This window comes from Sus scrofa, chromosome 9 (genome assembly GCF_000003025.6).
Source record: "Sus scrofa isolate TJ Tabasco breed Duroc chromosome 9, Sscrofa11.1, whole genome shotgun sequence".
NCBI lineage: Eukaryota > Metazoa > Chordata > Mammalia > Artiodactyla > Suidae > Sus > Sus scrofa.
In genome coordinates, this window is record NC_010451.4 from 88,894,404 (window position 1) to 88,920,549 (window position 26,146).

General features: G+C 35.3%; 1 long non-coding RNA gene across 1 annotated transcript in view; it reads right to left on the bottom strand.

Moving 5' to 3' along the window:
* The window catches only part of LOC110255482, a 214,209-nt gene that overhangs the window by 7,063 nt on the left and 181,000 nt on the right, over positions 1 to 26,146 (bottom strand). The window contains exon 3 of the long non-coding RNA XR_002335851.1: positions 15,440 to 15,523. This is a non-coding gene — a long non-coding RNA (uncharacterized LOC110255482). The remainder of the gene's footprint in view (positions 1 to 15,439; positions 15,524 to 26,146) is intronic.

Here is a 26,146-nt window from a genome sequence, read left to right on the forward strand (position 1 = left end):
ATAAGTCTCATAACTCTAACTTATCTGTCTTCTGGAAAAACCTATTACACTTTCAGGGTTTTATGATCTTCAGTGTCAAAAGTTTTTCTGTATTGAATACAAATGCTTAACTGAGAAAATCATCAGAGTTACTTCCTCTTTTTCTACCTCCAGGCAACATGATACACTCAGGAAGATGGTGTGTACTTAGCAATTATTATCTAGTTGCTATATTACTTGCGATTCGATGGATGGTAGGCATTGCTCATAGTAACTAACCCTAATGCTCTCAGAAATACTAAATAATGGGGGATTTGGGGAGTGGTAGGTAATCTCTCATTTCTGTGGAGCTAAGGAAGAAGGCCAGACAGAGGACAGGTGGCAAAAATCATATAAAAGTGTCATCCCTGTGGGGATGATGAGCTAGGTCCAAAAGTTTTCTGGCAGAGAGAAAAGAGGTAAACAGCAGGCTAGCCAGAAATAGCATGCCATAAACTATAACATAAGTGACCACACTGTGGATATCTTAGAAGGATAAACTTGTAACAATTCATAGATTCAAGAAAATTTTGCCTTTGAAGGACAATGCACTTACTGGAATGATGTCATTTCCTAAAACCATTTGGGAATTTTTTTTTTGAAAAGTCTTCAGAGCCTTTGGCATGCTCATCTAGCTTTCCTTAATGGAAGAAGATTTCCATCCATTAATGGAATATTCACTCATGTTCCCCATAAACTCTCTCAGAATAATTTAAACTACCAAGATGAACAGAAACTTCTTAGGGAACAAGGGTTTGCATTTTGTAGGCTTTTCAAGTTCTTAATAAACTACTATATTAAATAAAAGATGATTTGGTAAACAGAGAATGCTGTGGGGCCAAATAAATGGTTGTGCAAAGTTATGCAAAAATGGGTCATAGGTATATACAGCTATAAAGGAAAGAGTTGGATTTTCTCATCTTGCTTATTAGTTACATTACACTTTGCCAGATGAAAATTTCTGAATGTTTTAAACAACACTGTGATGGTAACATTTAGGTGATGGTCCTTTGAAAACTCTGAAGTCCTTGAACATAAGTTAAATGTGATATGTCTATTTTTAAAAGCCATTTAAAAATAGTCATACCTTGTGATAAATTATTTTAAACCTTTTTAAGACCTTGGCTACATACTATTATAATATAAAAATATGTTTTTCCCCTAGGAAATTTTGATGTATCCCCTTGTGAAGGGCATAAGATTTGTCTTGTTGAATATTACTGTTTGCATTTAAAATAGTAAGAGTTATTTTTTCCAAATTTATAATTGTTTAATTTGAATGTACTTTATTGAACAGGCTATACTTGCTTCCCTTCAAGATTACCTCCCTGGAGGAAGTAATTTTTTTTCCCAATTACAAACACTGTCATACAGAGACTGTGAGAGGGAAACTAGAAAGTAAACACTAATTTATATACATTCCTTTTTTTTTTCCCCCAGGCAAGTCTTGTCAATAAACTTGAAACACCCATCAAGGACACTGTTCCTGCCCAGCCCATAGGAGGTGCTCTTTATATAGAATTTTTCATGCTTATTGTGATCAAGTTCATAAGATTATTTAATTTTCACTTCATTAAAGACTTCATTTCTTAAAAAAAATGGTAGAAACTACCTCCTCTTACTGAATTAAAAATGTTGTCAGTTAAGCAGTGGCAACAGGCAGTGTTCTTTTTTTCACTTATGTGAAAAGATACTGGTATAAACTTAGAGAGCAAAATTTCCAAAATTTACTTTTTCAGCAATGTTTTCCCAGGTGGTTGCTAGATCTTGATTGTCCAAGTTCAGCTCAGATTCCACCTTGGCATAAAAAGTGGTATGAAAGTTTAATGACATCCAGGTGTGGAGATGGTTGCTACCTTTCTGGGAGTTGGATACCTGACTGGCAAGTCTGAAAATTAGTTTCTAAAATCCGCATATTTGCATTCTCTTTTTTCTATTCACCACAATAGTTCTGCTGTACTAAGAAAACTTTGTTAACATCTAATTTAAGAAGTGCTGGTGAATGGCAGTCAAGAAGGGACAAGGTAAATTGAAATCTTAATGGGACAGCAGGCAGATCCCAGACAAAAAATTTGCTGAAGACTTCATATTTGCTCATTTGGCCTTGAACGCTTGGACTTGGACATTTGGGGGAAAACTTACGCCACGTGCATGCTGACTAGGAATCACATGTGTCTCATTAAGATCTGGCTAGCTCAGCTGCATTTGGGGGCACATTAATTAGGATTTTTAAGTTGTCAATTGAGTCTTTGGCATTCTAGCTGTTTATATTGACTGACTTTCAATTTTCTTTAGACACACTTCATAATACTGTGTTCCTTGCAGCATATTCTAGTTAAGGAATGGAGATAGTAAAGAAGGATCCCTATCTTATTGGAGATTTATTTCTTCATGCTAGTTTTGAGGCTCACTAAATTATTATCTCATTTATTTCTTAAGAATAGGAAGATTAAATTTTATTTAAGGCTTAAAGTGAGACTCTAAGGCTGTATGTTTTTCCCACTGAAGTATTTAAGATGATACATTTCTGACCCATTGCCAGGATTTTCACTATTATAACATCCAAATGACTTCTCTATTCATCATCTACCACTGGAATGATTCCGAATCAGCAGAAAAGGCCCTTTTCTTCTCCTCCAGGGCCGATGATGGATTATAACGTCCTTCCCCTACTGTGCTATCTGACTTTACTTGACCAGGAATCACTGTCCCCTATGCACTTGGTGATATAATAACATTGTAGAAATGAAACCACTAGGCGGCTGATCAGCTGCATCATTTGAGTCTTGAACCAGAACTCTCATCCTTTGTTAGAAATTACTTCCAGAAAGTTACTGTCAGCAGGTTCACTGAGATCTCAGTGCTGTTGCTTCTTCGCTGCTTCAAACTATTACACACCTGGAAACTAGGAGTTTAACTTTTCAAAAAATATGTTACAAAAAAAGACAGGAAACTTCATGTGTAATATGACATCAAAATATTTGCATATCATATATCTGATAAAGGACTTGTATTCAAGATATACAAAGAACTCTTAAAACCCAACAATAAGGAAACAAATAACCCAAAGATCTAATCAAAGATCTCGCTAAAAAAATAAATGGCAAATAAGTATAAGAAAAAATGATTTATACACTCTTAAATTTGTTGAGGTTAGTTTTGCGCCCCAATATGTGATCGATTCTTGAAAATGTTTTATGTGCACATGAGGAGAATGTATATTCTGATTTTTTTGGATATAATGTCCTGAAAATGTCAATTAAGTCTAACTTTTCTATTGTGTCAGTTAGGATCTCTGTCTCCTTATTGATTTTCAGTCTAGAGGATCTGTCCATTGATGTGGGTGGAGTGTTAAAGTCTCCTACAATGATTATATTCCCATCAATTTCTCCTTTTATGTCTGTTAGTATTTGTTGTAGGTATCTGGGCGCTCCTAAATTAGGGGCATATATATTGATGATTGTAATATCTTCTTCTTGAATGGATCCTTTAACCATTAAATAGTGTCTTCTTTGTTTTCTTTATGGCCTTCATTAATCAAGGAAATTAAAGAAGATGTAAAGAAATGGAAAGATATTACATGCTCCTAGGTTGGAAAAATTAATATTGTAAAAATGGCCATACTACCCAAAGCAATCTACAGATTCAATGCAATCCCTATCAAATAACCCATGCAACTTTTCATAGAACTAGAACAAACAATCCAAACATTTATAAGGAACCACAAAAGACCCAGAATTGCTTTAGCAATTGTTTTAGGAACAAAAACCAAGCAGGAGGCATTACTCTCTCAGACTTCAGGCATTATTTCAAAGCCACAGTCATCAAGACAGTGGTCCTGGTACCGGAACAGAGAGACAGACCAACGGAAAAGAATAGAGAACCCAGAAATAAACTCTGACACCTATGGTCAATTAATCTTTGACAAAGGAGGCAAGAACATAAAGTGGGAAAAAGAAAGTCTATTCAGCAAGTATTGCTGGGAAACCTGGACAGCTGCATGCAAATCAATGAAACTAGAACACACCCTCACACCATGCACAAATACAAACTCAAAATGGCTTAAAGACTTAAGTATAAGACAAGACACCATCAAACTCCTAGAAGAGAACACAGGCAGAATATTCTCTGACATCAACCTTATGAATGTTTCCTCAGGTCAGTCTCCCAAAGCAACAGAAATAAAGGCAAAAATATACCAATGAGACCTAATCAAAGTGACAAGCTTTTGCATAGCAAAGGAAACCAAAAAGAAAACAAAGACAACTTACAGAATGGGAGAAAATAGTTTCAAATGATGTAACTAACAAGGGCTTAATCTCTAAAATATGCAAACAACTTATACAACTCAACAGCAAAAAAGCCAAAAACCAAATGGAAAAATGGGCAAAGGACCTGAATAGACATCTCTCCAAGGCAGATATACATATGTCCAACAAGCACATGAAAAAATGCTCAACACCAGTGATTATTAAGAGAAATTCAAATCAAAACTACCATGAGATACCACCTCACACCAGTCAGAATGGCCATCATTAAGAAGTCCACAAATAACAAATGCTAGGGTGGGGGATGTGTGGAGAAAAGGGAACCCTCTTGCACTCTTGGTGGGAATGTAAGCTGAACAACCACTATGGAGAACAGTGTGGAGGTTCCTTAGAAAACCATACATATCATTACCATATGACCCAGCAATCCCACTCTTGGGCATATATCTAGACAAAACTTTACTTGAAAAAGACACATGTACCCGCATGTCATTATAGCACTATTAGCAATAGCCATGACATGAAAACAACCCAAATGTCCATTGACAGATGATTGGATTAGGAATATGTGATATATATATATAAACAAGGTACTACTACTCAGCCATAAAAAGAACAAAATAATTCCATTTTCAACAACAAGGATGAAACTAGAGACTCTCATACTGAGGAGAAAGACAAATACCATGTGATATCACTTATATATGGAATCTAACATAGGGCACAAATGAACACGCAATGTGAGAAAAAAGAATGTATACATGTATGTGTAAATGGGTCACCATGCTGTATAGTAGAAAAAATATATATGTAAATAAATGATTTAAAAAAATGAAGCTTTCCACAGGAAAAAAAATCATGGAGTTGGAGAATAGACTTGTGGTTGCCAAGGGGGAGGGGGAGAGAGTGGGATAGATTGGGAGCTTAGGGTTAATAGATGCAGACTATTGCCTTGGGAATGGATTAGCAATGAGATCCTGCTGTGTAGTACTGGGAACTTTGTCTAGTCACTTATGACGGAGCATGACAATTGTGAGAAAATAGAATATATACATGTATGTGTAACTGGGTTTCCATGCTATACAGTAGAAAATTGACTGAACACTGTAAACCAGCTATAATGGAAAAAATAAAATTCATTATATTAAAAAAATTCTCACTATATTTTGTTTTTAAGGAAATGTAAATTAAAACAACAATGAGATGCCTCCAGACACCTAATGGAATGATTAAATACAAAAAATTGACACCAAATGAAGTGAAGATGCAGAGAGTTCATTCATTGCTGGTGGGAATGCAAAATTGTATAGCCACCTCAGAAGACAGTTTCTTAGGAAGCTAAACATAGCATTTGCACACAATCCAGCAATTGAGCTCCAAGATATCTTTACTCAAACAGGATGAAAACTTATTTCTACCCAGAAACCTACATATGGCAGCTTTATTCACAATTGCTAAAAGCTGGGAGCAACCAAGGTGTTCTTCAATAAGTGAAAGGCTAAGCAAATGGGTACATCCATGCAACAGAACATAAACCATAAATTTTTTGTTTTGGCCATACCCATGACATATGGAAGCACCTAGGTCAGGGATCAAACCCATGTCACAGTAGTGACCCAAGCCGCTGCAGTGACAATGCCAGATCCTTAACCCACTGTGCCACTGGAGATCTCCAAATAGAAAATAAATACAAAAAGAAATAAACTATTGTATTAGTAGTTAGGGCTCTCCAGAAAAAAAACAGTATCTCAATAGGATATATATATATGAATATACATGAAAATATATATGAATATATATGTGAACATATTCAGAAGAATATATAGCAGAAGGTAGAACTGGTTCACACAAGTACAGAGCTGAGAAGTCCCTATATGTGCAGCTGGCAAGCTCAGGACAACAAAAGTTTAGGTCAAGTCTGAGTCCAAAGGCCTAAAACTAGGAGAACTGATAGTATGTTTCATTCTGAAAGCTGTCAGGCTCAAGAACCAAGAAGAGATCATGTACTAAAGGGATGTGTTCCTACTGACTGCATCCTGGATTCCAGTAGGAACCTTGCCCATAAGTTGCAGGGAAAATGTATTTTGTATGATACTGTAGTGATGGCTACATGACATTGTGCATCTGTCAAAACTCATAGAACTCTATAGCAGAAAACATGTATTTTGGGGTAAAAATTGTTTTAAATGAAAATAATTTGGGAAATCAAATCCCAGTATGGAATGTAGACTGTGATATTAAAAATCTAATTAAACACAATATATGGCATAACCTCACTGAAAGGTAGGAGAAAAAAATCCTTAACCTAAATAACTTTGGAAATGAGTGAATACTGTAAGACTTCATTGTATATTATCTATATAAACTGTATAAAAACTATTCTCTGGTGGATAAAGTAAACGCCTCCAGGGGTTACAGCTTAACAAATAAGAAACAATTCAGGAATAATCCATTCCAAAATATTTCAGTATCTTCACACCTGTTTTTTTTTTTTTTTTTTGGTTTTTCCCCATAGATTGCCTACAATCTTATAAAAGGGAAGCTTTCCTATTTATTATCATTAATTTATTATTTAATCTATTGTCCATTGTTTCTCCCTATTCAAATTTGATGTCTACAGAGTCAGGCATCTCGGGTCTGATTAAATCATAGTAAGGGCTCTATAAACTTTGTTGAACCATTTTGAATCGAAGTGAACATGGTTTTTAAAATATCAATGGATATTGGAGACATTACAGCAAAAAGTGATTTATGTGGAGACCCAAGAGCCAACTCACCTAGGAGTGAATCCTACCTCTAATACTTGTTCTATGACCCTGGGAAAGTAACTTAAAATTCAGCTGGGAAACTGCCATGGCATCTGGTTAAAAAGCAGCTTCAAATATCCTGTAATATCAAATAATCCTCTTACACATTTACTTAAATTTCATTTTCTTTGGGGAGTAAGACTGGAATTTTTTTCTCTACCAGCAATTTTAGTGCTATTAAAGCCAATATTTGAGGCACAGAGGGAACAAAATTCTATCAAATGTAAAACATGTATATCTATAGACTTAAGATATCTATCTTATTTATAATAAAAAGTACATGGATAGATTGGAGTCTTTGAAGGTGGAAGAAATAATGTTTTATTTGACTTTAACTACATCAGAGTCGAGTCACAGCAGCATTTCTGAAAGGCCAGTGTTATGAGTGGATCAGTTTAGCAAGGTTATTTGTTGACTAAGCTTCCAAATTAAAATATTTGGTGGTCTGATAGCATGCAGAGAGGACACCAATAGTATTGTGAAAAAAATGGGTTGTTTTCAAAATTGGGCCACTCTGTTAGTGATTATCATAGATTAGAATGGGGGAATCAAATCAAATACCCAATTCTAATGAGTAAAGTATTAACAGAAAGTAATTACTTTTCTACTAACCTCTAAATTCTGAAGCTTGAATGCCAAAGATCTTACCTAATGTATCTAAACCAACTTACTCTCTTAAAACAGTTTTTAAAAATATGTCTGGAGGGAAAGATAAATTAGGAATTTGAGATTAACATATACGCAACATTATATATAAAATAGATAATGAACAAGGACACATTGTATAGCAGAAGGAACTATACGCAATATCTTGTTATAACCTATAAGAAAAAATAATATGAAAAAGAATATTTTATGCATACAGCAAAGTTTTTATGTCACACACTGTAAGTCAATTATGCTTCAATAAAAATAAATTTAAAATAAATAAATAAAAATAACACGTCTGAGAAAGGGGCTGTAACTATTTCAGAACAGTAAAGCTTGTTTTAAGTTTTTTTCTAAACATCTAAGATGTTTAAGTAGGTAAAGAAGTGGCTAAATTAGCTGAATTTTGAAACATGTAAATGATTGTTCTCTATTAGTTGGGCCTGAATGATAAAATAACCACAACCAAATGATATGGAGAAGAAATAAACCTATGAGAACAGAACTGAATGATAACTTCTCTTTAATGAAGTTCAACAGAGAAGAATTTCAGTAAAATTTTAACTCATAATCAGTTGTTCTATTTACTTGCAAAGTTGTCAATGTTGCTGGCTACCATTTACAGTAACAAAATGGTCTTTACACCATTATGCCACCACCTGTTTTTCTTTTGACTTTCCAAAACCCCAGCTCTTAGCCCTATCACAACAGTAGCTTGCTACAAAATAATCATAATGACCATTTAATGTAGATAATAATCTCGATGATTTTGATTTCTACTTGGAAGTCATGATGATGATGCCATCATCTCTTGGGGATTTGTTAATTGTTAACTAACAGTATCCCAGAAAAGGAGCCACACTACAATCCAAATTCCTTAAATACTTCATGAGTGGGCTGTCTGACTATATCCTAGGTACAAAGACAGAAACTGTAAATACAGGCAAGAATATGAATAATACATTCTGTCTGTCTCTTGTAAATGAAACAGGCATGTTTCATTTACAACAATAAATAAACAATAAACAATATAGTGTGATATTCAACTGTAGAATTGTGTACAATGAATTTTACAGAATGAAGATTGTGTTTAACAAGTCAGAGAGTCAGGAAATCTTCAAAGAGAAACTTAAACATGTTTCAAATTGCTGAATAAGAGTCTCAGAGTCAATAGTCTGAGAACAGGCATTCCACAGACTAAACAGCAATGACAAGGCATAGAAGGGGTATTCAGGGAACAACCAGTGTTTTGGTATTGCTAGAGCCTAAGACCAGAGACAAGGCCAATTTTCAAGATTCATATTTTTTGGCACACTAAAAAATTATCTTGTTGGAAATTAGTCATCTAAGGTATTTGAACATTAGGGGGAGAAGAGAAAATTATGATGAGATCATCATTTCAGAGAGAACACTCTGGCAACAGTAGGGATGATATGCCCTAGGGAAGCAAGGCAGATGAGTTAGAGTCAGCTGATGTGGTACCATGCTGGATGACAAGTGTTTGAACTAAAGGAATGAAAGTGGAAATACAGAGAAAGCAGAAAATTTGAAATCAATTTAAGAAATTAAACTGACAGGACTTAGTGATTAACTGACTGTTGGGTTGGAGAAAGAAATTCTAGAAGGACTCTTGGGAACTTTGTGTACTATGTTAGTAATAAATTGCCTTCTACTGTTTGTAACAGATACCAGAAATAATAGCGGTCAAAATAAGTAGTAGTTTAGTTCTTTCTGCTATGAGTCAAGTGTGTAGGAAGCATTCTAGGCCTAGATGACAGCAATGTAGTATTAACAGAGACCCAGGCTACTTCAACCTACTGCTCCACTATCTGTTTTTTTTTTCTTCATTAGGATTTGCATTGTCCAAGATGGTTGCATTATTATTTATTTAATTATTATTATTATTTTCATATACCAGGCAGGGAGTAGAAAGTGAATGAGCCAAAATGAGCACATTTAAAAAGGCCCATAGAATACCCACCTAGCAACATGTGCACATATCTCTCACCAGAATTTAGTAACATGGTCAAACCTAGCAGCAAAGGTGCCTGGGAAGAGTACTTTATCTGAACACTTTGCCACTCAGTATATTCAATGATGGGTTACCAAACAAGAAGGAAAAATGGTAAAGGACAACAATTACTTACTTTAAAGTATTTTGTAACTAACAAGAAAAACTATATTGAAAGACTATTAGGTGTGAGTTAGAGTAGGGGAGAAGAGGAGTTAATGTGTTTTCTTTTGAATATACCAAACATGGTACACTATTGATCTCAAGGAATATACAATTGATATTGGTCAGATGTACAAATATCAAGGAGAATTCAACTTTTGATTTAAAAGGAAAAGTAGAGTTAGCTATATTGACTTGATTTCATGGCATGAAAATACAGATGATATAATATGAAAATCCATCTGATGATATGAAAATACAAATGATAATCCAAGCATTCCTGAGCTCATCAATAGGATTAAGGCTGAAGACAGGCATAAACTGTGATAATGGAGTGAGGTACAATAACCACATTCAAGTACATTTCTACACCGCCATAGAAGGGTGGGTTTTTTTTTTTTTAATTTGAAGTGTCATTAGGAATATATAGATTATTCTCATGTACAAACCCAGCTGAAGCCAGTAATGTCTTCTGCTGTTACACAGGTATCATCACTGTGATCTGGGATGAAGTAGGATGACTTTTGTTGTAGTGGTTGTTTGGGTTATTACTCCAGAGTAATGAGAAATAGAAACTTTTTCTACCTTTTTAATTTAAAAATGTTTTTAAAGCACCTGTTACCAAGCTCTAGGCATTGAAGAAAAGAAAAATAAAGGAGGATCTTTGTTACTTAACAAATATGACTCAACTCATGTCTTTTTATCAATCAGCATGAAAATGAAAATAAAGAGCCCATTCCCTTGACATTCACATTCTTGTCAGAAACTTTTCCAAATCTATGACACATAACAGCAAAGCAGAGTCCCATCTCTGGAGTATTTGGGAATTCCAATTTTTTTTAATACAATATGAGATTATAACCAGGTTTGGTTGAGTGTGTTCCTTATGGAATATTAAGCTTTGTATTGTTTGAAAATTTTACAAAAAAATTTTTTAAGTTAATTTTTTTGATAATCTGCTTTAATAGACTAAATACAGTTTTGTTCTCTTTATAATGTCCTAATTTTCAAGTACATCCCTTGCACTTTGCTTATTTTCTGTAGTCAAGACTGATATAACAAGTTTCAGATATCAAAAGTCAAAACATGTTTAGGCTGGTTCCCATATTAAAATCATTTAGTATTGGAGTTCCAGTCCTGGCCCAGTGTTAACAAATCTGACTAGGAACCATGAGGTTGCTGGTTCAATCCCTGGCCTTGCTCAGTGGGTTAAGGATCCGGCATTGCTGTGAGCTGTGGTGTCAGTTGCAGATGCGGCTCGGATCTCATGTTGCTATGGCTCTGGTGTAGGCTGGCAGCTACAGCTCTGATTAGACTCCTAGCATGGGAACCTCCATATGCCGCAGGAGCAGCCCAAGAAATGGCAAAAAGGACAAAAAAAAAAAACCATTTAGTATTTTAAAGAAGTTTGGATTTATCTGAATAAGATGAATTGCTGAAGAATCCAAATTCCATCTTTTCGGCTTATCAAATTCTAAAAGTGCAAGGAATTTTATATTAAAATTATTTTATTTTTCTGGAAATGATTCCTCTCTATGCTAGGATTAAAATTCAATAGAGCTGACATATTCACACTAGAACTAATTTTCAGACATCATTTAACTAGTCTCTGTGAATGAGTTAATAAGAGGATATGTGTGTGTGTGTGTGTGTGTGTAAATTACATCATTTGGCGAATTCAAAATACAACTGATATTTTTCCAGTTGTACAAGATAAACGTTTTCCTTTGCTCTCTATTCCATTTATTAATCAGACAGAAAGCATCAAACAGATACTCTCTCTTCTGATTACTTTCTATTATTGTTAATAATATTGAACAAACCAGCTATCTTTTAAAACATCAATGTAATCCTCTCACTGGTAACTGGGTTTTACCCGACTTTTTTAATAATATAATCTTTTTGGTAACATCATACTCTAGGCTTTAATGCTGTAGTATTTAGGGAATTAAATAGAATGCCTTTGTGAAATCCCTGATATAATTTGTTGCAGTAGTGTGCTTTAATCATTTATAACTTCCCTCCTAAGTAAATTCTTTCTAATCCGTAGGACCACATTTCTAAATCCCTTGGGACTATGCACTTTGGAGGGGGATACTTTATTACTTACTAAATAGCTTTTCGAGAGCTTTTCCTCAGATAGATGATCAAGCTGGATAAAAAAGAAAAGGTTAAGGGAGAAATAGTTCCTGGTACTTTTCAGCTATAAGCCCATGTGTTTACCCTTTACATAATTTTGGTTGAAAAATTTTCACATTCTCAAATACATAATTATCATCATGTAATTTAACAAATATAAGCCTAAATGATAATAAAATCAGTCTCAAAGTCCAGTACCATTTCAAACCTCAACTGAGCAGAGTGCTCAATTTAATTGCATTGATTAATTTCATGCTCCCTTTGGTATCAAACCTTGTGATTAAAATTATCTATCAGATATTTTATTTCTTTCTTTTCATAGTAACAAAAATAAAATGTCAAGCTTAATTAAATTTTATTAACTAATTAAGGACTTCTTAATTAGTGTCACTATGCTATAGTTTTATGTAGTCACTCTTCATGTGTAGATGGAGGACACAGGTTAATTTCATTACACCTGTAAATGCTTATATATATTTTTTTAATAAATTCTTTGTTAATTTGTTTCTTTTACATTTGACCCTTCAACCTAAAACTAGAGCTAAAAACCATTTCAATAAATTTCCTCACTTACTGAGTTTGAGTATTTTGGCATATATAACATTAAATGAAGAAATAGCATATAGTTTATATACCTACAGTTCTAGAATAATTACATACTTAGATTGAAGGGAAATATCTATTCATCTTCTGCTGAGTTTATCTTAATGTCTTTTCCTTTTGTTTTACTTGGGTGAAATATCAATAATATTTGTTCATCTATTTCTGCCTTATTTGTGCCTCTATTGAGTCATCATCCTTCAGATAGTTTTACTATAGTTCTCATATTTCAAGCTTGTTCTGAAGTTATCTGAAATGTAACACCTAGGTATTTGATTTTGAATGTCAATGGTCATACCTTGTCATAAGAAAGAGATTCAAGGAGTTCCTATCGTGGCACAGCAGAAACGAATCCCACTAGGAACCATGAGGTTGCAGGTTCGATCCCTGGCCTTGTTCAGTGGGTTAAGGATCTGGCATTGCTGTGGGCTGTGGTGTAGGTCACAGACACAGCTTGGATCTGATGTTGCTATGGCTGTGGGGTAGGCTGCTGTAGCTCTGATTGGACCCCTAGCCTGGGAACCTTCATATACCATGGATGCAGTGCTAAAAAGTGAGAAAAAAAAAAAATAGAAGGAGAAGTTAGCTGATCACATACAATAACATTATACTATAGAAGAGGGAAAATCCCTCTCACATAAATGCAAGTCTTTTACACAATAGATAGCTCATGGAAGATCTAATTTGCTAAAAGAAAAAGCAACAGAAAAAACTGTCAGCTGAGTACAGCGCTTGAATTTCATTGCAGGATTTTATTGATACTGTATCTGCTGTATAATTGGAAGGGAGAACCATCAGGGTTCAGAATATTCTTCCTGACAGAAGTCTTTTTGATATCCATGTTCCTTCTACCCAAACTATGTGCTTTTGCTTCTGTTGCTGTAATCTCTGCAAATAGCTTTCAAACAGATCATCTTTCAGTGGGCCTTAAATACAATGCTTTAAAATATTTTGAGCAAAAAAATAGCATTAAAATTTGTTTTTATTTTCATCTAGAATATAAAGTTATTTCGGAGAATTTTATTTTTTTTACATATTTTCAGAGACTCCTAGATCTTTTCAATTACTCTTCCAACTATACAGCATCCTCATTATAAGATCATCATAGGGGAAAACAATTTGATCCTATCAGAATCCACAGATTCAATAGAAGAAACTGCATTGAGTAAATAGAAGATTATGTGTCAGGCTATTCTTTGTGCATAGGGTGTACACATTTTCAGCCTTTTACAAATGAAACCATAGACATGTGAAGAAATCACTTTCTTTTCTGAGTCGAGTCTTTTTAGTAATCAAGCAGTTTTCATACTATTAAATGCATGCCTGAAGAAAAACAATGCCTTTAAAGAATTCTGTACATTGGGCATATAGTGAGAATGCAGATATTTTCTGAGAATCAAATGAAAGAGCAAATCTAAGACTTCATAATATGAAAATATTTCCAGATTTCCTCCCAGAGCAGAGAAAGAAAAAAGTAAAGTCATTATACATACAACAAATATTTGAAATTGGAATTGATGAAAAAGTCAAGAATTGTGAATGTTCTCTAGCATGTTTTTCAAATTAGGATTTTAATTCCATTTAACACTGAACTTTCCCCTTTCATAAATTCCTTTATATTTATTATATAAATATGAAATAAAAGAATAGCTATCATATTTCAAAATATAGGAAACAATGAAAACTTTGAAGGCCTGAAATGATGAAGATAAACTATAGATTATAAAGATGCTTAATATTAAAATATTATTGGAGTGACTTAGCAAACACGTAGATGCAAGTACAAAATATAAATCCTTCGTGTTTTTTTTTCCAAAGGAATGATCTAATTTTCCATTTTGTTTTTAAGATGAATATTTTCTGTGAATGGCCCTATATTTCTTTAGTGATGTTCCTTTATGGTAGCCTAGTAAACATTTTAGAATGTTTCTGCTATCTCAGTTATACCTTAGAAGGTGGCTGGAATGGAGTTACATATGTTTTATTATGACTTTCTGTAGGAACCCATGCCCTGGGATCTGTAGAACTGGTATAATCCTGGGTCATCTCAAATATAATGCTGTATTTGTAGGTCAAGGATGAAGACTAGAGGAGGGCAAGAGAACAGGAAAGTTATACACTTTGACCTCCTCATTTAATGGAATCTGGTTGGAATGTAAGGTGATAGGAAAAGGCAACATCGAAATGACACTGGAAAGTAGTTTGTCATATCAAGGCTTTACAAATCTTTTCTTGCCCTTTTTTCACAGAATGGACATTACCATGTGATCGTTAGAGTCTGCTTGTCTCTCTCTGATTCCTAAATTGTGGAGCACCAAGCAGCCATTGCTGTATGAAGAGGTCCCCAAGACACGTAGGAGAAAATAGTGAGAGAACCAAACAGGATGTGGTGGACCAGCCAATCCTGATCACATCTCAGGTTGTAGAGACTGCCCCTGTCCTGGAAGAGGAATGCCCGTTTGCATCAGGAACACTATTACAGAACCAGGCAAGCCAATCAGAGAAGCTCAGGCTCTCCAGGCTGCCATCACAGGTATCTTCCTTTGCTTCTTAGCTGTCCCAACTATATACTCCTTCTCTACACCTCACAAGTAATACAAACTACCAAATAAAACCAGAGAGAGGACAAAGTTTCCTCTTTCTCTTTAAATAAGAGCTATGATTTAACAAAAACCCGCATAACATCTAGTGGGTACTTATATGACAGTAACAAGCTTACCAAATTTTCTTCATGAGGATTAAGAAAGCGATAGGATAAAAGACTAAATCTATTATTTGAAACTGACCTGATCCAGTTGGCTGTTCAACAACTGGCGGCCTCTGGAGATCAAGTTGAGTATGCACTGTGTGGCATCTGGTTATCAGGCAGTCTGTTAAAAACAAAAGTAAGTTTAAACCAAATATGCCAAATGGACCATATTTAGTAACGGGAAAGTACCAAACATCATATATATTCTTGCAGACTTTGGGATGAATGTATTTTCTGTCACACTTACAAGAATGCAAACACATCTGACAGCAGAATCAGCCTAGTTTGTAACTGAGTTTGACCACACGGTCCTCTTTGTAACTCAGACTTTGTATCACATAGACTTCTAGATAACATGTTTTACTCCAAAGATGTTCAGTACCTGGGCAAACTGGATATTTACATATTATTCATGCCAGAGATGTGTTACCATTCTGATGACCTACATATCTTGAATGTCACTAAAATTCATCAAACTAATTCCTAGCCATCTTTACTGTGATGGTCCCTCTGCTGTACTTTTAGGTATTATTTGAAATCACGTGCTAGAGAAGCCATGTGCTTAGTTGCTTCAAACCCTAACTATCTGTACTTTCACACATGTGCTTAAATTTTTTTGCCACAGCACTTAAAAATAAATTACCAATATAATATTATACAAAAATTGCATAGTATAAAAGAAGGGAAATGTATTCTGAGTAATCAAATGAAATAAATTCAAAGACAGAAGATTAATAGAAACTCTATAATATCAGGGAGACTGAAGGGTAAATTACATCTATCAAAGAGAGTCATCTAAGATCAAGAAATAGTGCCTCAGTTGAAAATGAAAATAATCACATTCAAATGGCAAAATAACACCTTTGCAGCAACACGGATGGAACTAGAGACTCACATATTAATTGAAGTCAGAAAGAGAAAGAAAAATACCTTATGATATCACTTATGTCTGGAATCTAACATACAGAACAAATGAACATTTCCACAGAAAAGAAAGTCATGGACTTGGAGAAGAAACTTGTGGTTGCCAAAGGGAAGGGGAAGGGAGTGGGATGGACTGGGAGTCTGGGGTTAATAGAAGCAAACTATTGCATTTGGAGTGGGGAAACAATGAAATCCTGCTGTATAGCACAGGGAACTATATATATAAATATATATGGATGATGGATGTATGGATATATATATGTATATGTATGTATGGCTGATTCACTTTGCTGTACAGTAGAAATTGACAGAACAATGTAAATCAACTATAATGGAAAAAAATAAAAATCATAAAATTAAAAAAATTAGCCTATATAAATGAATTTATGATAACGTTACTGAGGGGGAAGATGTTTCTGTGTTTCATTGCAGTACTCTTCACAGTAGAGAACCTGGTCTCAGATGTATCATGACATGAATGGGAGGACACATTTTAAAGTAACTTAAGCAAACTCAGGATATTCATTTTTAAACTTTTCTCCAAAATAAAGTAACTAATACAGTATTTCCAAAATTCATCTTGAATCTTTCATTGGTGGCAAATTTGAAATTTTTATTATATAAAGTTAAAATTAATTTAACTTTCAATAAAAAAATAGATCTTGGAGTTCCCCCTGTGGCACAGTGGGTTAATGATCTGGCTTCTCTCTATGGCGTTGCCTGTTCCATCCTGGCCCAGTGCAGTGGGTTAAGGATCCACCATTGCTGAAGCTGTGGCATAGCAGCTCAGATTCCATATGCTGCAGGAACAGCTGGAAAAAAAAAGTGAAATAAAAGAGTGAGAAAAAGAATGGACTCTTTATCTAGGAATTTCCTATTTGTAGATATTCTTATGATGAAAAGTAAAATTCAAAACCTATAAAACCTCTAAGATGTATGGCAATAACTTTGCAGATGTGTGATTTCAAGATTATCATCTAGGTTATTATTAGTTACTGTTAAATTATAGGACTATCAAAACTCTGTAGAAACTCTGTCCATCTTCTTTTTTTGCCCTTTAATCTTATCTACCATTGAAAATATGTCACATCCTTTATTTGAATGGAAATATTAGGATTTTTAAAAATACAAATTAGCATGACAGACTGTTTAATTCATGTCTTTGAAATGGAAATATTGAAACTTGTTCTTATGGTGCAGAAACACAGTAGATTTGTTCAGTAGTTGTTGATTAATCCATCATGGTTATGTGTAATTTAGAACTGCTTGTTTTCTTGAAAATGGAATTTAAAAAACAAATTCTTACTTTCTGTCTTCATTATGTTTAAAGTGCATGTACATTAAAGGAATTATTATTTTAGCAGTAAATGACATCTATCTAGTTGCAACGGAAAAAAAATTCTTTTTTTTTTTTTTTGTTCAAGTACTGGTGTGTTCTCATTTTTTTTTTTTAATTGTGGATTTTTTTTTATACTTTTTTTATTTTCCCACTGTACAGCAAGGGGGTCAGCTTATCCTTACATGTATACATTACACTTACATTTTTATTTCCCACCCTTTGTTCTGTTGCAACATGAGTATCTAGAGAAAGTTCTCAATGCTATTCAGCAGGATCTCCTTGGAAATCTATTCTAAGTTGTGTCTGATAAGCCCAAGCTCCCGATCCCTCCCACTCCCTCCCCCTCCCATCAGGCAGCCACAAGTCTCTTCTCCAAGTCCATGATTTTCTTTTCTGAGGAGATGTTCATTTGTGCTGGATATTAGATTCCAGTTATAAGTGATATCATGTGGTATTTGTCTTTGTCTTTCTGGCTCATTTCACTCAGGATGAGAGTCTCTAGTTCCATCCATGTTGCTGCAAGTGGCATTATGTCATCGTTTTTTATGGCTGAGTAGTATTCCATTGTGTATATATACCACCTCTTCCGGATCCAGTCATCTGTCGATGGACATTTGGGTTGTTTCCATGTCCTGGCTATTGTGAATAGTGCTGCAATGAACATGCGGGTGCATGTGTCTCTTTTAAGTAGAGTTTTGTCCGGATAGATGCCCAAGAGTGGGATTGCGGGGTCATATGGAAGTTCTATGTATAGATTTCTAAGGTATCTCCAAACCGTTCTCCATAGTGGCTGTACCAGTTTACATTCCCACCAGCCGTGCAGGAGGGTTCCCTTTTCTCCACAGCCCCTCCAGCACTTGTTATTTGTGGATTTATTAATGATGGCCATTCTGACTGGTGTGAGGTGGTATCTCATGGTAGTTTTGATTTGCATTTCTCTTATAATCAGCGATGTTGAGCATTTTTTCATGTGTGTGTTGGCCATCTGTATATCTTCTTTGGAGAAATGTCTATTCAGGTCTTTTGCCCATTTTTCCATTGATTGATTGGTTTTTTTGCTGTTGAGTTGTATAAGTAGCTTATATATTCTAGAGATTAAGCCCTTGTTGGTTGCATCATTTGAAACTGTTTTCTCCCATTCTGAAAGTTGTCTTTTTGTTTTCTTTTGGGTTTCCTTTGCTGTGCAAAAGCTTTTCAGTTTGATGAGGTCCCATGGGTTTATTTTTGCTCTAATTTCTATTGCTTTGGGAGACTGACCTGAGAAAATATTCATGATGTTGATGTCAGAGAGTGTTTTGCCTATGTTTTCTTCTAGGAGTTTGTGGTGTCCTGTCGTATATTTAAGTCTTTCAGCCATTTGGAGTTTATGTTTGTGCATGGTGTGAGGGTGTGTGCTAGTTTCATTGCTTTGCATGCAGCTGTCCAGGTTTCCCAGCAATGCTTGCTGAATAGACTTTCTTTTTCCCATTTTATGTTCTTGCCTCCCTTGTCAAAGATTAACTGACCCTAGGTGTCAGGGTTTATTTCCGGTTCTCTATTCTGTTCCATTGGTCTGTCTGTCTGTTTTGATACCAGTACCACACTGTTTTGATGACTGTGGCTTTGTAGTATTTCTTAAAGTCTGGGAGAGTGATGCCTCCTGCTTGGTTTTTGTTTCTCAGGATTGCTTTGGCGATTCTGGGTCTTTTGTGGTTCCATATAAATGTTTGGATTGTTTGTTCTAGTTCTGTGAAAAATGTCATGGGTAATTTGATAGGGATTGCATTGAATCTGTAGATTGCTTTGGGTAGTATGGCCATTTTTACAATATTGATTTTCCCAATCCAGGAACATGGACTATCTTTCCATTTCTTTACATCTTCTTTGATTTCTTTGATTAAGGTTTTATAGTTCTCGGCATATAGGTCCTTTACCTCCTTGGTCAGGTGTATTCCGAGGTGTTTGATTTTGTGAGGTGCAATTAAAAAAGGTATCGTATTTTTGTATTCCTTTTCTAATGTTTCATTGCTGGTATACAGAAATGCAGCTGACTTCTGAATGTTAATCTTATAGCCTGCTACTTTGCTCAATTTATTAATCAGTTCAAGGAGTTTTGCGGTTGAGTCCTTAGGGTTTTCTAGGTATAGTATCATGTCATCTGCATACAGTGACAGTTTTATCTCTTCTCCTCCTATATGGATGCATTTTATTTCTTTTGTTTGTCTAATTGCTGTGGCTAGGACTTCCAAAACTATGTTGAAGAGCAGTGGTGAGAGTGGGCATCCCTGTCTTGTTCCAGATTTGAGTGAGAAGGCTTTCAGTTTTTCCCCATTGAGGATTATATTTGCTGTGGGTTTATCATAAATGGCTTTGATTATATTCAGGAATGTTCCCTCTATACCCACTTTGGCGAGGGTCTTGATCATGAATGGATGTTGGACTTTGTCAAATGCTTTTTCTGCGTCTATTGATGATCATATGATTTTTGACTTTTTTTTTGTTAATGTGGTGTATGATGCTGATTGATTTGCATATGTTGAACCATCCTTGTGAACCTGGGATGAACCCAACCTGGTCATGGTGTATAATTTTTTTGGTATGTTGTTGGATTCGGTTGGCTAAGATTTTGTTGAGAATTTTTGCATCTATATTCATCAATGATATTGGGCGATAGTTTTCTTTTTTGGTGGTATCTCTGTCTGGTTTTGGAATGAGGGTGATGGTGGCCTCATAGAATGTCTTTGGGAGTATTCCTTCTTCTTCAACCTTTTGAAAGAGTTTAAGGAGGATGGGCACCACTTCCTCTTTATATGTTTGATAAAATTCAGATTGAAAGTGAAAGGGTGGGGAAAAATATTTCACGCCAATAGACATGACAGAAAAGCAGGAGTCACAACACTCATATCAGACAAAATAGACTTTAAAACAAAAGACACAAAGAAAGATAAAGAAGGACACTATTTAATGATTAAGGGATCCATCCAAGGAGAGGATGTTACTATCGTCAACATATATGCCCCAAATACAGGAGCACCCAGATACATACAACAAATATTAACAGACATAAAGGGAGATATTGATGAGAATACAATCATAGTAGGAGAACTTAATACCCCCCTCACATCAATGGACAGATCCTCTAGACAGAAAACCAATAAAGCAACAGAGATCCTAAAGGAAACAATAGAAAAGTTAGTCTTAACTGATATCTTCAGGACACTACATCCAAAAAAATCAGAATACACATTCTTCCCAAATGCTCATGGAACATTCTCAAGAATCAACCACATGTTGGGACACAAAGCGAATCTCAATAAATTTAGGAGCATAGAAATTATCTCAAGTATCTTCTCTGACCACAATGCCATGAAATTAGAAATCAACCATGGGAAAAGGAAAGAGAAAAAACCTACTACATGGAGACTAAACAACATGCTACTAAAAAACCAATGGGTCAATGAGGAAATCAAGAAGGAAATTAAAAACTACCTTGAAACAAATGATAATGAAGACACAACCTCTCAAAATCTATGGGATGCTGCGAAAGCAGTGCTCAGAGGGAAATTTATAGCAATACAGGCCTTTCTCACAAAAGAAGAAAGATCCCAAATTGACAACTTAACCCTCCACCTAAACGAATTAGAAAAAGAAGAAGAAAAAAGTCCTAATGTCAGCAGAAGGAAGGAAATCATAATGATCAAAGAAGAAATCAATAAAATAGAGACTCAAAAAACAATAGAGGAGTTCCCGTCGTGGCTCAGTGGTTAACGAATCCGACTAGGAACCATGAGGTTGCGGGTTCTGTCCCTGCCCTTGCTCAGTGGGTTAACGATCTGGTGTTGCCGTGAGCTGTGGTGTAGGTTGCAGACGCGGCTGGGATCCCGCGTTGCTGTGGCTCTGGCGTAGGCCGGTGGCTACAGCTCCGATTCAACCCCTAGCCTGGGAACCTCCATATGCTGCAGGAGCGGCCCAAGAAATAGCAACAATAACAACAACAACAACAACAAAAAAGACAAAAGACAAAAAAAAAAAAAAATAGAGAAAATTAATAAAACCAAGAGCTGGTTCTTTGAAAAGGTGAACAAAATTGACACACCCCTGGCCAGACTCACTAAAAAGAGGAGAGAAAGAACCCAAATAACCAAAATTATAAATGAAAAAGGAGAAATCACAACAGATACAGCGGAAATACAAAAAACCATAAGAGAATACTATGAACAACTATATGGCAACAAGTTTGACAATCTGGAAGAAATGGACAATTTTCTAGAATCTTACAGCCTGCCAAAACTGAATCAAGTAGAAACAGACCAACTGAACAGACCGATCACTAGAAATGAAATTGAAGATGTCATAAAATCACTCCCTACAAATAAAAGTCCAGGACCAGATGGCAATGGAAAAAAATTCAATGGAGACACTAAAGAACTGATGAGATCCCATGGAAAATTAAGCCAATGAATTAGAACAGCAGTTAAAGGAATTCCCCCAGAACTCAGCAGAAAATAAGAGGGAGATAAATAAAAGGAAAAAAAAAAAAAAAAGAGAGAAAAAGAAGAGAAATCCAATATACATGTAATATGAAGTCCAGAATATGAGAAAAGTTCCTAATACTTATGGAATCCAAAATTGCCAATCAAATTATTTATTCAGTAGTAAATTAGACTCAAGTAGTTTAACTTTAATACAGAATTGAATAATGGTCATCACTCTAGATCCATATGGTCTAATATGGTAGCCACACGCCACAATTGGGTATTGAGCAGTTGAAACATGTCTAGTCCAAATGATATGTGCTGTATATGTAAAATCCACACTGATTTTGAAAACTGAGTATGAAAACAAGAGTTTAAAATATCCAATTAATTTTAACATTGATTACATGATGAAAGGATTGATATGTAGAGTTAAATAAATATTACTAAAATTTATTCATCTGTTTCTTTTTGCTTTTTCAAAGTACCTATTAGAAAATATTTTTATTGGATAGTACTTTCTCTAGACAATACTAACTTGACTTGGAAACATTTTGTTACATTTATTTAGAATTACTTTCAAAATATTTGGATACATTCCTAGGAAACTTGAGAAGAAAATCTCTGTTGAATGTGAACTAGATCTTGGAAACTAGTCAAAGGCACTTTGAACAAAGCCTGTTGAATGAGGTGTTGATAGAATTATACCACATACTAGGGCTCAAAAGCAAGGTTCTACAACTAAACATTGGATCTTTTAATTTTGGGTGGCTCATTAATTGGATTAAAGTATATCTCTTCAGACTTCAATTTCCTTTTCTACAAAATGATGTTTCTACTAGCATATTTTTGAAGGCTCCTTCAATTCTCCTGGTAATTTTGTAAGTGATTTCACATTAGTCTTAATGGTACAGGATTGTGGAATTGGTTTTGGAGTCTGATGAAATATCTACGGAATTATTTTAACTATATTCAAATCTATTGATGGCATCTATTCTCCATGAAGACTAGAGACTTTAACCATCATAATACAAGCCCACTAAAGAAAACATTTCCTACTATTTCCTTCCTCCTTTGTGTTTGATTTCATTGGGACTTTTCCCTATAAATGAAATAAATGGATGTGTAAAAGTTTACTTATAATAAAACACTAAACTTAAATTCACTCTTATAATAGCTCTTTGGATTTCACAAAATAGTTCCTATAACTTTCCTTTTATTTTTTAAAAAATGATTAATAAAAGATATGTCTTTGCATTTGATTTATTGAACCTATATAGTTATACTCCTATTTGTCTTACATTTTGATAATTGTCTCTTTGAAGACTTTAACTATAAGCACTTCAATAAGAATTGAAAGTAATAAAATCATTTCAATTGGTATTTGGAGAAAAGTCTTTCAAAGCTAGATGAATGGATTTTAAAGGTAATAAATCTTTTGGTCTTTCTCCATGTGGTTCTGGCTGAGTTCATATTAGGAAAATAAATAAAATTCTTTCACTGCAAATATATCTGTTATGTCTCTGAGCAGGAATGTGCTCTTTAATGAAATACTGAACGTGCATATGCTGTTCTAGTCAAATAACCTAAGGGTAAAAATACATATTTGGTCATAACTTCAAATGCTCTGAAGTTTTCTCCTCCATTTTCAATAAAGTTTACTACAATCACATTTTTAAAAGAGTTCTAAGGAAAATGCTATTTCTTTAGCTATTCTGTGGGCGGTTTATATGTCTTGGGCTGGTGCAAGGTATTTTTTACACACCTCTACTGGATAACGTGAAGCTAGTTCACACCAAATAAAAGTGATCAAAGTCATTTGTTAGTGAATTAATTAATTTGTTAAACATTAAATACATATTAATTTTGCATACAGCAATAAGTGTTATACCTGTGACCTAGGGATTCTCAAAATTTGAAGACCAATTTCAGCTCTATGTCTATGTGATGATTAAGCAACTTGGAAAAACAATTCTTAGCACACAGTAGGGGCTCACAAAATATTTCTTGAATAAATAGAATAGATAACTAATGTTTATTAAGTGTCTATTCTGTGCCAGATAACATGTAAGAACATGATGTAATTTAATATTCATAACAACTCTGTAAGTTATATGTTACTGCAATTTGATAGATGAGAGAAGATGGCTCAGATGAGTTGGGCAATTGCCTATGACTACACAGTTAGTAATTACGGTGCTGGGATTTGGACCTAGGTCCAAAAACTGCAAAGACTGTCCTAGGGAGACACCTGACACTGTCATCCAAACACAATAGTGTTCTGAATCTGGTTTTTGTCAAGATACATCCCAGGTATGGGCTAGCTGGCCATAAATCACACTATGAGCATGGAGGGTTGAGGATAAAATGTGATCACCAAAATGGAGCACACAGTGAAGAATGGACTCAGAGTAAGTTCAGTACCCCTGGCAGCCCATTTAATCCAATGTTAGTGTTCATAAAATGATGACATTGATTTTACAGTTTATAAAGTTGAACGTGCACAGGAAATATCCTGTATTACATTTCTATTGCTGCTCTAACAAAAGACCACAAACTTGGTAGCTTAAAACAACACATTTATTAACTCACAGTTCTTTGGGTTAAAAGTCCTAAAATCAAAGTGTCAGCTACATTTCTTTCTGTAGTCTATAGGCTCCAACTCTCCAGTTTCTAGAGGCTACCCTTCATTCTTTGGGCTTGCAGCTCCCTTTCTCCATCTTAAAAGCCAGCAGCAGTGGTTTGAGACCATCTCATATTTATCATTCTAACCTTGTTTCCATTGTCACATATTTTCCTTTGATTTCTTCTGCTTCGTTTCACTACTTTTTTTTTTTTTTTTTTTTTTTTTTTTTTGTCTTTTTGCCTTTTCTTGGGCTGCTCCTGCAGCATATGGAGGTTCCCAGGCTAGGGGTCGAATCAGAGCCATAGCTGCTGGCCTATGCCAGAGCCACAGCAATGTGGGATCCGAGCCGTGTCTGCAACCTACACCACAGCTCACAGCAACTCCGGATCCTTAACCCACTGAGTGAGGCCAGGGATCGAACTCGCAACCTCATGGCTCCTAGTCAGATTTGTTAACCACTGCACCACGATGGGAACTCCATTGTTTCACCACTTTTAAAGCCCCTTGTGATTACATTGGAACTATTCAGATAACCCAGTCTAATTTTCCCATCTGGAGAGCCTGATGGTAATCACAGCTCCCAAAGTCCCTTTTGACAGGTAAGGTAACATAGTCACAGGTTCCAGGGATTTGGACATGGGTATCTATGGGGAGATCTTTATTTTATTTTATTTACTTATTTATTTATTTATTTATTTGGTCTTTTTGCTATTTCTTTGGGCCGCTCCCGCGGCATATGGAGGTTCCCAGGCTAGGGGTTGAATCGGAGCTGTAGTCACTGGCCTACGCCAGAGCCACAGCAACGCGGGATCCCAGCCGCGTCTGCAACCTACACCACAGCTCAAGGCAACGCCGGATCGTTAACCCACTGAGCAAGGGCAGGGACCGAACCCGCAACCTCATGGTTCCTAGTCGGATTCGTTAACCACTGCGCCACGACGGGAACTCCGAGATCTTTATTTTAATCTAATATACATATTAGATCATGTATCACAGTCCTTCAAAATCAGTGTTCAGTATCTCTACCAGAACCAATATTCGCCATAACTATTCAGTATCCTTAACTATTTTTCTCATGTTGTTTGAAATTATAAGCTGTTGAAAGTTGGTTACCTGAAAAATGGATTGAGATTCTGAGATTTTTGTCAGGAGCATTCTTGGAATCAACATCAGTCAGTGAGTGAAGAAGACAGGATAGAAGGTGAATTGTGGGACAATTATAACCAAGGTCTTGAAAAAACCCATAGGGAGCTGTGGAGCTCTGATGGTGTTTGAGAGTTGTCTCACCTTGATACAGAGGGATTGGGCCTTGATACCCCTACATCAACCAGTCATGGATACAGACTGCCTCTTCAACACTCCCAAGAGTGGGTGTGGCCTTAGATGAAGTAACTCCATCAG